The 14489-nt window shown below is 47.5% G+C and overlaps 1 protein-coding gene across 1 annotated transcript in view; it reads right to left on the reverse strand.

Moving 5' to 3' along the window:
• The window catches only part of LOC311230470 (vitamin D3 receptor B), a gene marked incomplete at its 3' end in the record, with an annotated part of 139522 nt that extends 127767 nt beyond the window's left edge, over nt 1-11755 (reverse strand). Inside the window, exons 1-2 of the mRNA XM_084316762.1 lie at nt 11705-11755; nt 11313-11398 (exon numbers count right to left, since the gene is read on the reverse strand). The remainder of the gene's footprint in view (nt 1-11312; nt 11399-11704) is intronic.
• Nucleotides 11756-14489: the final 2734 nt, after the last annotated feature.

The raw sequence follows: 14489 nt of genomic DNA on the forward strand, positions 1-14489 counted from the left end.
TGTAGCAGGAGCAGGAGAGGAGCGGGCGCTCTGACCCAACAGCACGGGGGGAGAGGGAGGACGGGGGCGCTCTGACCCAACAGCACGGGGGAGAGGCGAGGAGCGGGCGCTCTGACCCAACAGCACGGGGGAGAGGAGAGGAGCGGGCGCTCTGACCCAACAGCGCGGGGGAGAGGAGGAGGGGGAGAGGAGGAGGGGGAGAGGAGAGGAGCGGGCGCTCTCTGACCCAACAGCACGGGGGAGAGGAGAGGAGCGGGCGCTCTGACCCAACAGCACGGGGGACCGGGAGAGGAGCGGGCGCTCTGACCCAACAGTACGGGGGAGAGGCGAGGAGCGGGCGCTCTGACCCAACAGCGCGGGGGAGAGGAGGAGGGGGAGAGGAGGAGGGGAGAGGCGAGGAGCGGGCGCTCTGACCCAACAGCACGGGGGAGAGGAGAGGAGCGGGCGCTCTGACCCAACAGCACGGGGGAGAGGAGAGGAGCGGGCGCTCTGACCCAACAGCACGGGGGAGAGGAGAGGAGCGGGCGCTCTGACCCAACAGCACGGGGGAGAGAGGAGAGGAGCGGGCGCTCTGACTCAACAGTACGGGGGAGAGGAGAGGAGCGGGGCGCTCTGACCCAACAGTACGGGGGAGAGGCGAGGAGCGGGCGCTCTGACCCAACAGTACGGGGGAGAGGCGAGGAGCGGGCGCTCTGACCCAACAGCACGGGGGGAGAGGCGAGGAGCGGGCGCTCTGACCCAACAGTACGGGGGAGAGGCGAGGAGCGGGCGCTCTGACCCAACAGCACGGGGGAGAGGAGAGGAGCGGGCGCTCTGACCCAACAGCACGGGGGAGAGGCGAGGAGCGGGCGCTCTGACCCAACAGTACGGGGGAGAGGCGAGGAGCGGGCGCTCTGACCCAACAGCACGGGGGGACCGGGAGAGGAGGGGGAGAGGAGCCGTCAAGACAAACGGCTCGTTTTTTGTTATTCAAAACGGCCCGGCTAAAATACACACGCCGTGGGCCAGTTCAATTACAGGCTAAAAATACAGAAGAAAATAAATAAATGACTCATCGTTGACAGCTTTTCATCTTCAGATCTATTGTGGGTATATGGCATCCGCACAGCTATGTTTTTATAGCCCATTAAAGAATGGCATTAAAGTGACAAGTGAAGATGTCTTTTAGTCTGGTCAAAGATTATTATTATTATTTTCTTCACGTATAAGATAGCTGGTGTTTGTACTGCATGTGACGCATCATGTGTGTAATTGTGTCGTACATGTGTGTGCCTGTCATGGAATAGGGGTGTGGCACGTGTGTGCGTTTGATGGATCGTGTGTCTTGATAAGTGTGATGTTGATGGAGTGTGATTGGAGGCCCTCATTTTCCACCCTGGCCAATCCGGTCATTGTCTGAGCAGGAAGCTCGTCAGTCCAGTGTGGGGGAAAGGGGCACAAAGGGGGAGGGGAGGGGGCTAGCGCTTAGCGTCCACGTGAGTTGCCGCCACTCCCCCCACCCCCCACCCACCCTGCGCCATGAGTCATCGGGTCAAAGGCCAGCCCCGTCACTCGAGTGCCCTTGGGTGCTGGGAGGGCCGGACCGGCCACGAGGGAAGTGGGTCACAATCCATCAGCGTCACAGGCCAGACGGAGCGCGAACGAAACGCAGTAGTGAACAATAAGGGTTAGGGTTATGTGCTGCAGCCGTACTCCAGAACCCAACCGCCCTCGCGAGAGAGACGGGACTGCTGGCGGCGACTGTCTGGAAGACCGGAGTTGCAGTCGTGGCCCAGGATGAGCAAGGGATGAGAGTGAGACCCCCGCTACAATTATGTCGCTGCGCCACAAAACGGACTCCGGCGTGTCGTGTCAAGTGGGTGGCGAAAGCTCCAGAAATAAAAATAAAAATACAATAAAAAAATATTTTAAAAATATGAAGTCCATCTCCCGCTGTAGTCGAGGGAGGAGAGAACGGGGGGAGTTTCCCCCTTTCTTCATCCTACAGTGCCAACGGTACTAGAGGCGTGTAAACAAGCGGGCTACTGCTTAGCATGCACCGCTGCCATGACTCATCCTTTCCCCTTGTGATTTATTCATTCGAATGACTGAGTTGACGTGCATGTGTCTCATAACCCAGGCATCTACATTTGGAAATAGACACTGGGTCAGGATTGGCCGTAAAAAAAATTATGGAAATTAAATAAACACCGCAAACAGCTTGACGACTGTCCCCGGGACAACAAGTCGCACGCTCGACCGCTGGGCTTCCTTCGCTTTCAGTGCCGTCGTGTGAGAAACAAGTGGACTTGTCATATAGCAGAACGTGCCTGGCCCGTCGTCTGAACGTGTATTACTTGCCTAGCTTTCATTATTTAACAACTTCCTCAATTAATTATTTACCGACACCTGGTAGGACTCTTAAAGGGGCACTTTAAGACCAAAAAAGACCACACAAAAAAAACAATGATGATTTATTTTGCACATAATCTCACACACACGTATCCAAAGACAGTTTTACACAGTTCAGAGAGTGTGAGATTATGTGCTAAAAACAATCAGCATTGTTTTATTGGTGAAGTGCCCCTTTAACTTGGATTAAAGGGACATCCTGCCCAAGTTGTACACAGTGACGTCTTCTTCGGGGGCCTTTAGAAGAGGCGTCGAGGAAGGCTGTGCAAACCGTTCCCACCATCTGCACCTCAACGTCCCAAATGGATGCTTCTAATTTGCACCATCTAATTAGATGCCAATCAATGTGAGTTAATGTCTCCATAGTCTACAGCACAGATGGCGTGAAGCTGTGGAACGGCCCGATATCGGAGATATCCCCGCTATGTTAACACCAGAGATATTAGTACTTCCCGGACCCACAATCGAGACGAGAAGTCTGTAATCTATTAGGAATCCGGTCATCCGTGAATTTGGGCATCCCCTCAAGGTGCCGCCGTCACCCGTGTTGTTGTTGTTGTTGTTGTGCGTTGCTTCTTCGCGGGGACGGGTGCCAAGATGGACAATGGCAACATTCCAACGCGGCTCGTGAGGACATCCTTTCCTGCTCGTCCGGGTTCTCCCTCTTCGTTTGCCGCCACGTGGGGGGAGTTTCAGCGTGTGATTAGTTATAAAAAAAAAAGAAACCACTCGTCAGGTGAGTGGTTACAGGAACTGTGGGGGGGGGGGGGGGGGGGGGGGTGGAGGAGACGACGAATGGGACGCGGTGCGCAACGCAAAAAAGGTCTGGAGCGGAGCCCAGATGTTAGATGGACTACCATGAATATCAATATGAAGTGAATATACAGCACGACAAACCTGATGAAGTGGCACCATTAGAACCTCAGCGTTTAAGTAAAGGGTGATTATGGATGGCGGGAGGAGGAGGAGGGAGGAGGACCCAGACAGCGTTTCATGGAGCGATCATTTTAACTGCACACAGACACGCAGGAGAGAGAGAAAGAGGAAAGAGGGGGAAAAAGAAAGAAAGGAAAGAAAAGGAAAGAAAATAACTCTGGCATCACGTCCCAAGAATGTCAGCAATGAGCGTACAGACCACATCCCAACACATAAAGAGTGAGAGCCAGAATCACATCCAGACCTATAACAACGCTGGGAGGAAGAAAAGAGGGGGAAAAGGGGAAGGTGGACGACTGTGGAACGCCTGAGCGAAAGAGGGGGGGGCCCGCTCCCCGGCGGCCCAATGAGCATCCCCCGTGCCACATCACATGATGCAATCACAGAAATGGCTCGGAAATCGTTCTGCGCTGCCAAAATGTTCCCTTAAGGAACGTGTGTGTGTGTATGTGTGTGTGTGTGTGAGTGTGAGTGGAGGGGGGGACAAGAGAGTGAGAGAGAAAGAGAAAAAGAGAGAGGGAGAAAGAGAGAGGGGAGAGAAAACACAAGGCGAGATGTGTTTTACTGCATACCGCCGTCTGGGTCACTACGAGTACAGAAGAGACGTAAAACAAATGAAACCTGAAATGACCCAGGGCTACGATGGAAATACACTGGGCCTTTCCATTCACACGTCTAGGACACACCAGGAAATACACTGGGCCTTTCCAGTCACACGTCTAGGACACACCAGGAAATACACTGGGCCTTTCCAGTCACACGTCTAGGACACACCAGGAAATACACTGGGCCTTTCCAGTCACACATCTAGGACACACCAGGAAATACACTGGGCCTTTCCAGTCACACGTCTAGGACACACCAGGAAATACACTGGGCCTTTCCAGTCACACGTCTAGAAAACACCAGGAAATACACTGGGCCCTTGCATTCACACATTTAAAAACGCACCAGAGGAGGTGAGTGAGGGAGGGAGATTCAAGCAACATTTGTGAGATGAAGAAGAAGGGGGGGGGGGGGGGCTGAGAAAACAGTAACGGCGACAGAAGAGAGCAGTATTGTGGCAAAGGTACTTCACATAATCCAGCCTCAACTCAACACACAGAGCGGCGAGGGGGAAGATACTAGAGAGTAGAAAACCACATAATGTTCATAACGAGAGAATCCCAGGCCTTACGACAAAGCAACGAAATAACTGGCGGAGCAGACTAGTCCGGTCCTGTCCCTCTCTCTCTCCCTCTCTCTCTCTCTCGCCCTGGGTCTATATCTCATGCTCCTACATTTCACAGGGAGCAGGTTACAGCAGCGATAGCACATGACGAGGTGACCTGTGCCCCACACAGGATGGACTGAACTGGGGGAGGGGGGGGGGACCCATGTCCCGTGTCCAAACCTATGGTCTCTCCACCACTCCCCCCCCCCTGCCCAGGCCCCAACTGTAGGCCTACGAGGGGAGAGGGGGAGAGAGAGGGAGAGAGAGGGAGAGAGAGAGAGGCAGCGGCGGCAGGCTGCCCCCTTATACAGGGCCCCTTGCTGGACTCTGGAGAGGGGAAAGAGAGGAGGCAGAGAGAGGCCCACTGACACACGCCCGCGCACACACTCGCGCATGCACACACAAACTCCTGTCGATGTCTACGCAGAAGTGGGACAGGGACCCCGAGGAGGACTCGCATGCACATACAAACACGCGACAGGAACCAGCTAGGACAGGAGCAGGACGGACAACAGACATGTGGTAGATAGAGGAGAGGAGCAGGACAGACAACATGTGGTAGATAGAGAGGAGAGGAGCAGGACAGAGAGGAGCAGGACAGACAACATGTGGTAGATAGAGGAGAGGAGCAGGACAGACAACATGTGGTAGATAGAGAGGAGCAGGACAGACAACATGTGGTAGATAGAGAGGAGCAGGACAGACAACATGTGGTAGATAGAGAGGAGCAGGACAGACAACATGTGGTAGATAGAGAGGAGCAGGACAGACAACATGTGGTAGATAGAGAGGAGCAGGACAGACAACATGTGGTAGAGGAGAGGAGCAGGACAGACAACATGTGGTAGATAGAGAGGAGCAGGACAGACAACATGTGGTAGATAGAGAGGAGCAGGACAGACAACATGTGGTAGAGGAGAGGAGCAGGACAGACAACATGTGGTAGATAGAGAGGAGCAGGACAGACAACATGTGGTAGATAGAGAGGAGCAGGACAGACAACATGTGGTAGATAGAGGAGAAGAGCAGGACAGACAACATGTGGTAGATAGAGGAGAGGAGCAGGACAGACAACATGTGGTAGATAGAGAGGAGCAGGACAGACAACATGTGGTAGATAGAGAGGAGCAGGACAGACAACATGTGGTAGATAGAGAGGAGCAGGACAGACAACATGTGGTAGCCGAGGTGGGTGCAAAAGCGCTTAAAGACCCAGTCAGGGTTATATAACCTCCACATAAAAAAGGCCATGTCTCCTCATCCACACCTCTCTCTGAAACTAAGAACCAACGCCCAGAGCAGGAATAAAAGGGACTTTTAACATCCTTTAAATGTGAAAGTAAAAGAAGGAGAAGAAAGAAAGAAACTTAAATGTTGTCCCGATGATGATCAGTGATCACACATTCTTAGTTCTAACTGCTATATTTCAATCCACAGTTCAAAAGTGCGCAACAATCAGCTGCCTGTTGTTCTACGTCCAGTAGTGACTGGTATTTAATTGTCTTGAGAAACCCTCGTGCTGCGTGACCTCCCCTCTCTCCGTACACAGGGATTAAAGCAAAGGGGGAAAATGTAATGTTTGGGTTAGGTTAGGTCATTTTGCATAGTGTGCCGATTTTTTAAGTTTTGTTTAAAGGGGAACTATCTTATAAATGGCCTTTTTGAGTGTTTAGCATTGTTTCCTAGCTATGTGGACTTATATTAATATGATCTATGTCTCTAATTCTCATATTGGCGCATTCTTCCAATTCTCCTCTCACAATATTCACCCTCACTGAACTGAGTCATCTGAAAATGTGATGATTTGTGATGTCAGAAAGACACCGCTGCATGATAATGTGGCTGTGTGGCATCAGGTACATGATGAGCTGCACACAGTGGTTGGAGCCCAGGCTCAAAACGGCTCGAGATCTTGAGGTAGAAAAATGCTGTTTTTGAGGACTTGATTAGAAATACAAAACAATGAATAAAAAAAAAATTACAGAGGTGTTCCATAGACTCACAGGAATTGTGTAAAAGTGCCCAAATAGTGAAAGAAATAGTAAAATAGTTCCCCTTTAAGTTTTGTTTAATGAAAATGACCATATGTACAATTATGATATTTCAGCACCACTCACACATTAACCATTGCTGCTGTTCTCTATTATCACGTTTAAATACTCCAGACCAGTGGTACTCAGACTTGGCCAACTCAGGAGCCACATTACAAAAACACCCCGTTCCTCAACCAAACCAACCATCAGGCTACCAATAGGCGATTTACAAGCTATGAAAAGGCATGATCATGGACTGCATGCTGTACCACTAGGGTACAGATGTATTACCATTACCATGGCAACCTTACCTATTGATACATATGGCAAAATGTCTAGGCTACACACAAAGTCCATGTATGTAGTTAAGTCCAAAACAACTGTAGTAAAGTCCATAACCTAATAGAATAAAGTAGTGAAGTCCATAACCAAATTGAATAATGTAGTAAAGTCCATAACCAAATAGAATAAAGTAGTAAAGTCCATAACCAAATAGAATCATGTAGTAAAGTCCATAACCAAATAGAATAATGTAGTAAAGTCCATAACCATATAGAATAATGTAGTAAAGTCCATAACCAAATAGAATAATGTAGTAAAGTCCATAACCAAATATAATAATGTAGTAAAGTCCATAACCAAATAGAATAATGTAGTAAAGTCCATAACGATATAGAATAATATAGTAAAGTCCATAATCAAATATAAGAATGTAGTAAAGTCCATAACCAAATAGAATAATGTAGTCAAGTCCATAACCAAATTGAATAACGTAGTAAAGTCCATAACCAAATATAATAATGAAATGTCCATAACCAAATAGAATAATGTAGCAAAGTCCATAACCAAATATTATAATGAAAAGTCCATAACCAAATAGAATAATGTAGTAAAGTCCATAACCAAATAGAATAATGAAAAGTCCATAACCAAATAGAATAATGTAGTAAAGTCCATAACCAAATAGAATAATTTGGTAAAGTCCATAACGATATAGAATAATATAGTAAAGTCCATAACCATATAGAATAATATAGTAAAGTCCATATAGAATAACAAAGTCCATAACCAAATAGAATAATGTAGTAAAGTCCATAACCATATAGAATAATATAGTAAAGTCCATATAGAATAACATAAAGTCCATAACCAAATAGAATAATGTAGTAAAGTCCATAACCATATAGAATAATATAGTAAAGTCCATATAGAATAACATAGGAAAGTCCATAACCAAATAAAAGAATGTCCATAACCAAATAAAATAATGTAGTAAAGTCCATAACCAAATAAAATAATGTAGTGAAGTCCATAACCAAATATAATAATGTAGTAAAGTCCATAACCAAATATAATAATGTAGTAAAGTCCATAACCAAATATAATAATGTAGTAAAGTCCATAACCAAATAGAATAATGTAGTAAAGTCCATAACCAAATAGAATAATGTAGTAAAGTCCATAACCAAATAGAATAATGTAGTCAAGTCCATAATCAAATAGAATAATGTAGTAGGCTACAGACAGCGTGATCACCACCAAGTCCACAACCCCAGATTCTCTCTCAGAGAGGGGAGGCAACACACACACACACAAAAACAGATAGTGAGAGAGAGAGAGGGGGTAGAGATAGAGACACATACAGAGGCAGAGAGAGAGACGCACACAGTTCCCCAGATTGGAGAACACGAGTGACAGAGACACACACACACAGAGGGAGAGAAGAGGTGGGAGAGATACAAAGAGAATTTCAGGTTTACTGTACAAAAGTACATAAGTCTGTAAACGGTTAGCAGGAGATAAACATGGGACTTTATACCCCATCCAGTGGGATTTGTGACACTCGTGCAACACAATGCTTTTGTACTGTGGCTGTGCCACCTGGAACCTGGCGACGGGCGGTTCAGTTAGGCCTTTTTTTCGCCTCCTTCAGGAAAGTCGGTAGACCCGTTACTAACTAGACGCCGGGTGTTTTCACAAAGCAGACACATGCAACTCATCTTTGAATGTCCGGTAGCCTGCTCTTCTTCATACTTGCGTTTTTCTGATCTCTTAAGTTAGCCTTCCACTGACATGATGAGTGAGCACAGATGCAGAGCACAGCGCGGCCTGAGATCAATGTTCATTCGGAAGAGAGAGAGGAGAGGGAGAAATTCATACATCAGCGGTTGTAACAAACGAATTACCCTGCGTGATTACGGTATTTGTGTTTGGCTCTGTATTTACTTTCAATTGGTAAGCCAAGTGTGACCTTGCCAAGCACAAGGCTTAACGTTAGCTGGCTACCACCTGTAGGTAACTGACCAGCAGCCCGTTATCTATCTGTTAATGTTAACTCACTGATTAAACATTCAATAACAATAACATGCGTCACGTCATGTGTCGAATTTACATTTCTGATCCGTCACGTGGATATCGCTCTCTACCCCCCCCCCCCCCCCCCCTCTCTCTCGTCTCTACCCCCCTCTCTCTTTTTTTCTTCTCCTGGGATCCACACTGATCTCATAAATAGCCTACATGGACTCCAAATCACGGATATCCATCGTGGCGGCAGAGAACTTCAATCCCTGCATACATACATAACAAACATTGTACCTGTGACGCACTTGGCCTAGGGGCCGTCAACCATGGGATGCAGACGGGGACCCAGCGCTAATAGGGGGGAACTTAACACTTCATTAGCCTCGACAACAACTGGACATGTGTCATACAGTGTGTGTGCGCGCACGCGCGCACACACGCACACACACACACACACACAGGCATACATTACACACGAGTGGGTCTGAGGTTTGCAATGCAGAGTAAAAGCGGCCTCTTTTTCTCTATAGGGTTACAAGCAAGAGGAAGCGACCAATTACTGTAGTCACGAAGGGGTGGGTGGGGGGGGGGGGAGACTGTATAGGCGACCTAATGGACTGTACCATCACCGCCACGCAGCTCCATGAACAACCTGCCATTGTTGCAGTCAATAAAGAATGGGTCCGCGCTGATGTCGTCCCCTCCATCGGTGGGTCTCTCTCTCTCTCTCTCTGAGCTCGACCATCTAGCAAACATCAAACACTCCGGGCCGGTGGGTCTGGGAGAGTCGCCTCGCATAGTGCATGCAATTCGCTAAAACTTGTCCTGTTGTGGATTTTTTCCACGTCGTTTTGGTTTAAAGGATACGCGAGAGCTGCATCTAATTCGACTAAGATGTTTGGAGAAGGACGGCGACATTCGGGGAGGGGGGGGGGGACCCCGATCAATAGCTTTTTCAACAACAACAACAACAACAACAATCAAAATAAAGGCAACGGAGGCCGGTCCAAAAACAACATCCTAGCCCCCTTTTTCTAGCCCTCTCTGGTGTTTACTACCTGCGGGAAAGGGACAAGTTTAAGAAGCATGGCAGCAGCCTGCCTACGCTCAATGCAAAGCTACGTCTGGTGGTCATAAGCATTACCCAGCTAGTGGCTACCTGCTCCTGGTGCCCTCTGGGATTCTTTTGAAGTCGTGGGCAGCTAAGAGGATGGAACTGGGTTCTGTTTTAAGGTTGGTCATAAAAAAAAAGAAGGTGAGACTATCTTACTTCTTGTGATCAAAACACCATCACCACTCTCTCAGGCCACTGGATGTATTCCATAGGTGTTGAGGGGGGTAAAAAAGAAAAGGGAAAAAAAAAACAGCCACCACACAGCTCTCCCCACTTCCTTTGGTCCCTACTTTGGCGGGGAAAGTGTGTGAGATTGAGTGTGTGCGTGCGTGTGTGTTTGAATGTGTGGGAACGATTTGGAACCCTATCTAGGTCCAGTAATCTTATGACACGGTTTCAACAGCCGAACCAGAACTGCACGTTCCACGACAAAGAGTACACAAGTGAACATTGACCAGTTGACTTCTGCTACATTAGGGGACCGCTACGTATACAACTTATTCAATATAACGCTTATGAATCAAATGAATGCATTAGAGGTTATAATGTCTGTTTTATAATCCACATCAGGTTATGGAAGAACACTTTATTAAAGATGATCCGACAAGGCTATAGTCTTGATGTAATAGGAAAACATAATTGCAGACTGTGTCTGTAATTCTGTTCTCATGAGAATGGAAAAACAGCCTTGTTAGCCTAAACCAAGCTCAAACAATTCTTGGTATTCTATTATTAATTAAGCCTAACTATTCCCCTATTTTCCTCACAGCATTGGCAATAAGTAGGGCTAGCCAGTTTAGCACAGAAATCACTCACATCACTTAAGCATAATAACAGTGTTATGCCATCATCATAAAGGGTAGTAGGCCTATTCCCGCTTACCTGCATCAATTAAACAAATCAGGTTCTCCCACTCGTTTCACAGTTGCATTACTATCACAATCAAGCAAAGCTTACATTATGAGATCATTAAATTACATTCTATCAAACTATCATCCTATTGCTTCTAGATTATATGAAATGTACACGAAATAATTGCTTTTTAGGCCAACATTATTATGTCATGCAGAAACTTAAGATTCGGGGGCCGGATAGGTTATTGCCCTACTTAGTAAGGTAAACATGCGACACTAATACCGTATAAACTAGGCTACTACTGTACACGACACGTGTATTACCTAACCATACAGTATGGTTATAGCGTACACACACCATGTGACGTTTCTAAAACTTCAAACTTGGTAGAAGAAAGCGACATAGAAGTAGCAATAAACTTTAGTTAGTGTGAATTAAATTGAAAAGAGGGGGGAAAGAAAGGACTTACCAGATGTTTTTGCATGCCCTTCGTACAATTATAGGTAAAGACTCGAAACCTTTATTCTGGACCAGTTTTATCCCAAGTTGTTAATCCTGTTCGATAGAAAACACAAAATGGCATGCAACGTTAACAAGTCACCGAGGGGGGCTTTTACTAGCCTATTTGACATGCAGCTCTGTTTATATAATAACACATTTCATCATCTCTAGTAGCTACACCGACTGAAAGTTAACATTATCAAGCACAAGTATGACGCATAGACATTTTCCTGTTTTATAATATTAACGTCTGACTAAGTCATGTTATAATAATAACCCAGTGCTTTTTTGTTTTGTTTTGAACAGTAACTCTCTCGTACTTTTTGCATTCCTTCCTCTCTTTGCACCGAGTTTTCATACCTGAGTTTCAACTTTTCCCCATCGAGACCATTAACGATTTTGCTCTTTAATCCCAACCGTCGTCGTCGTCAGGCTCGTGCAGAGTATCCCCCCTCCATGTTGAGGAGCGGCGGCGGACACGGCGACGAGAAGAGGAGAGAAGACTGCGTTGTGTTGAAAAAAAAACTCCGCATGTGAAGGAAGGGGCTCGAGAGGGAGAGCGCGAGGGAGGAGAGCGAGGGGGGGGGGGCGAGAGAGAGAGGGTAAGAGCGAGAGAGAGGGAGAGGGAGAACGTCAAACTCGCACGCCCTTCCGAGAGGGTTCCGCAAGGAGGGTAAATGGAGGAGATGTCACTCCGTCATACTGCGTCATATAATTTGGGGGGGGGTATTATAACACATGCGCAATTACAATTCTGTCCGCATCTCCGTCGTTACGATTCTGTCCCCAAACACTCCGCCGGCGCGGTCTGAGCATGTGCCATACCCCCAGCTCCCATTGGGTGGCTTACTGGTGACACATAGCTAGCGAGGTGGCTACTAGCTTGGCTGGTTAACCGCAACAAACAAAAAACGCGGTGTCAAGTTTGGGCAACGGACGTATAATAATAATAAACCGTTCCAAAAGAGTGAAATTCAACAGAAGCGGTGTAACGTTGTAATAAAACAGGTTATGCACGCAGACATATTTCTAGTCCATACCGTAAATAGATGGCCGTTACTTTTTTTTTTTATGCCCCGCCCACCCCCTAGAGCTCGAAAGGGAAAGGGGGGTTTTCCCCACAGCCCCTCCGATAACCAATCAGCGGTGCGGTCTGCGTGCATCCCGCGTTGTGGTTGGGTGACATTTCAGAGCAGGCTGTGCTTCGCTTGGTCAGGTCCAGTGCTCATAACATGTGGCGCGCGGCCCCCCCCCTCCCTCCTCCCCCCAAACAGGGGTGTGTCGTGACGTCAGAGGGAACGAAGAGGTAAACAACTTTGACCGCGTGAGGTTTTAAAGCAACATTGTTTCACTCACCAAGCTCTGCTTCGCGGATACACGAAGATTACAGTGTAACAATGTGGCGATTGGGCTCTAAGGGGAAATTATACAATTAGCTATTGGGTTGCTTTTTTTTTTTTTTGTGGCGCTGTGCGGTCCGAATTGTTTTGTGGCTCACATGCTTTGAGCTTGAGGGCATGCGTTATATATAAATATAATTAAAAACAAATACACAACGCCACATATATGTACACCATACTATCCTAAAACACATTGTGTGTTACTCTGAACATTTTCTTTTGAATTGTGTCGAATCGACCGTTTGTCTTTGTTGCGTGTTCTTCTCGTCTCTGACATTGTGCAAACGTGTGCAGTGAGGCGTGTATTTGAGGGGTGTGTCTACTCTGCGGTACGGTACTATTAGGACTGCTGCTGTCCGTATGTTTACAATACATTAGTGATGGAAAAGTAAGGACGGAGAACGTTAAACTAGGTCGCATCTCCATCACGCTGTGTACATACAGCCACATAGCCTATAGTCTGCGTATGTTTCGCTTTTGCATCTCGTATTTTGATGTATTTATCTGGTAGTGCGTCTTAACAAAAGTGTGTGTGGGGGAGGGGGCGGCAGCGTGAGTGTGTGCTAGAGACTGGACATGGTTGGGGGAGGGGGACCACGGGTGAAGGTCAGGGGTGTGTCTACAATGTAAACACAGTAAAAGCGACAGAAATGAAGGGGAGAGGGGAAGAGAGAAGGGCTGATCCGGACCCACACATCCTCTTCCAACCGAAGCCCCCGCTGAGAGTAAAGTATGCCGGACCGCAGCAAGGGGGAGTGAAGGGGATTGTACAGAATGTGCGGTTTGTGCAGAGGATATAGATCTTAGCCGTTTGTTATTTTTACCCAAATCAAATTGCATCTTGAGGGATTCAAATACAGTAATAACACGGGATGACTTTATCCGTAGCGTAAAAACCGAAGGAGTTCACGTTCACTCGCTCCTGGATGTTACACAACAATACCCCCCCCCCCCCCCATGCGCTTATTACTGTTACTGTACAATGTTTGTTTTTTCAGACAGAGACCTATTTTTCATCTATTGTTTTTCAGAGAAAGACAGGAAATTGGACAATCGCTCTCACCTCTGTCCAACCTGCTCGGACCATGTTTTGTTTATTAAACGCATATCGGGTATTTTGCAGTCTCATCAGCCCTACACTTATCCCCCTGCATTGATCCAATTGTCAGCACAATGCTGGAGCCATGTTGTGCACTCCTCTCGTCCTCCTCCTCCTACACCCCCCCCCCCCTGCTACAGTGCTATACCAATGCCACTCACTTAACGTACGCTTCCAGGAAGAGGGACATTTTCACCATAAACATTCCATGCTATGCACACACACACACAGCCTGTATGGCTAGAGAAGTACTGGGACCCGCTCGACAATTAGGATCATACCATAAAATCCGGGAATGCTTGGACAGAGTTTACTGTCTTGCACCGCACATGCCAACTTGTTTGTGTCGGGGTCTTATGCTAAAACCTTTAAGGTGAATTGCACTCTGAACCCCCCCCCCCCCCCCCCCCCCCCCGGGAAGCCTGGAAATGTGGCGCACGTCTATCTTGCCGATGATTCATGCGTGGTCACCGGTGGTAAAGTGTGTGGGTGTGAAGTTTAGAAGCTCTGGCTGTGAGTTGGTGGAGAGCTGATCCCCGCACTGTGGCTTGGCAAGGCACCAGGCGCCGGATCAAGCTGTTCTGTTAACCCTTTCACTACCACGCCGCCAACAGGGTTAACCCTTTCACTGCGACAATACAGAGGG

Source organism: Notolepis coatsorum (genome assembly GCF_963971535.1).
Source record: "Notolepis coatsorum genome assembly, chromosome: 6".
Classification (NCBI taxonomy): Eukaryota; Metazoa; Chordata; class Actinopteri; order Aulopiformes; family Paralepididae; genus Notolepis; species Notolepis coatsorum.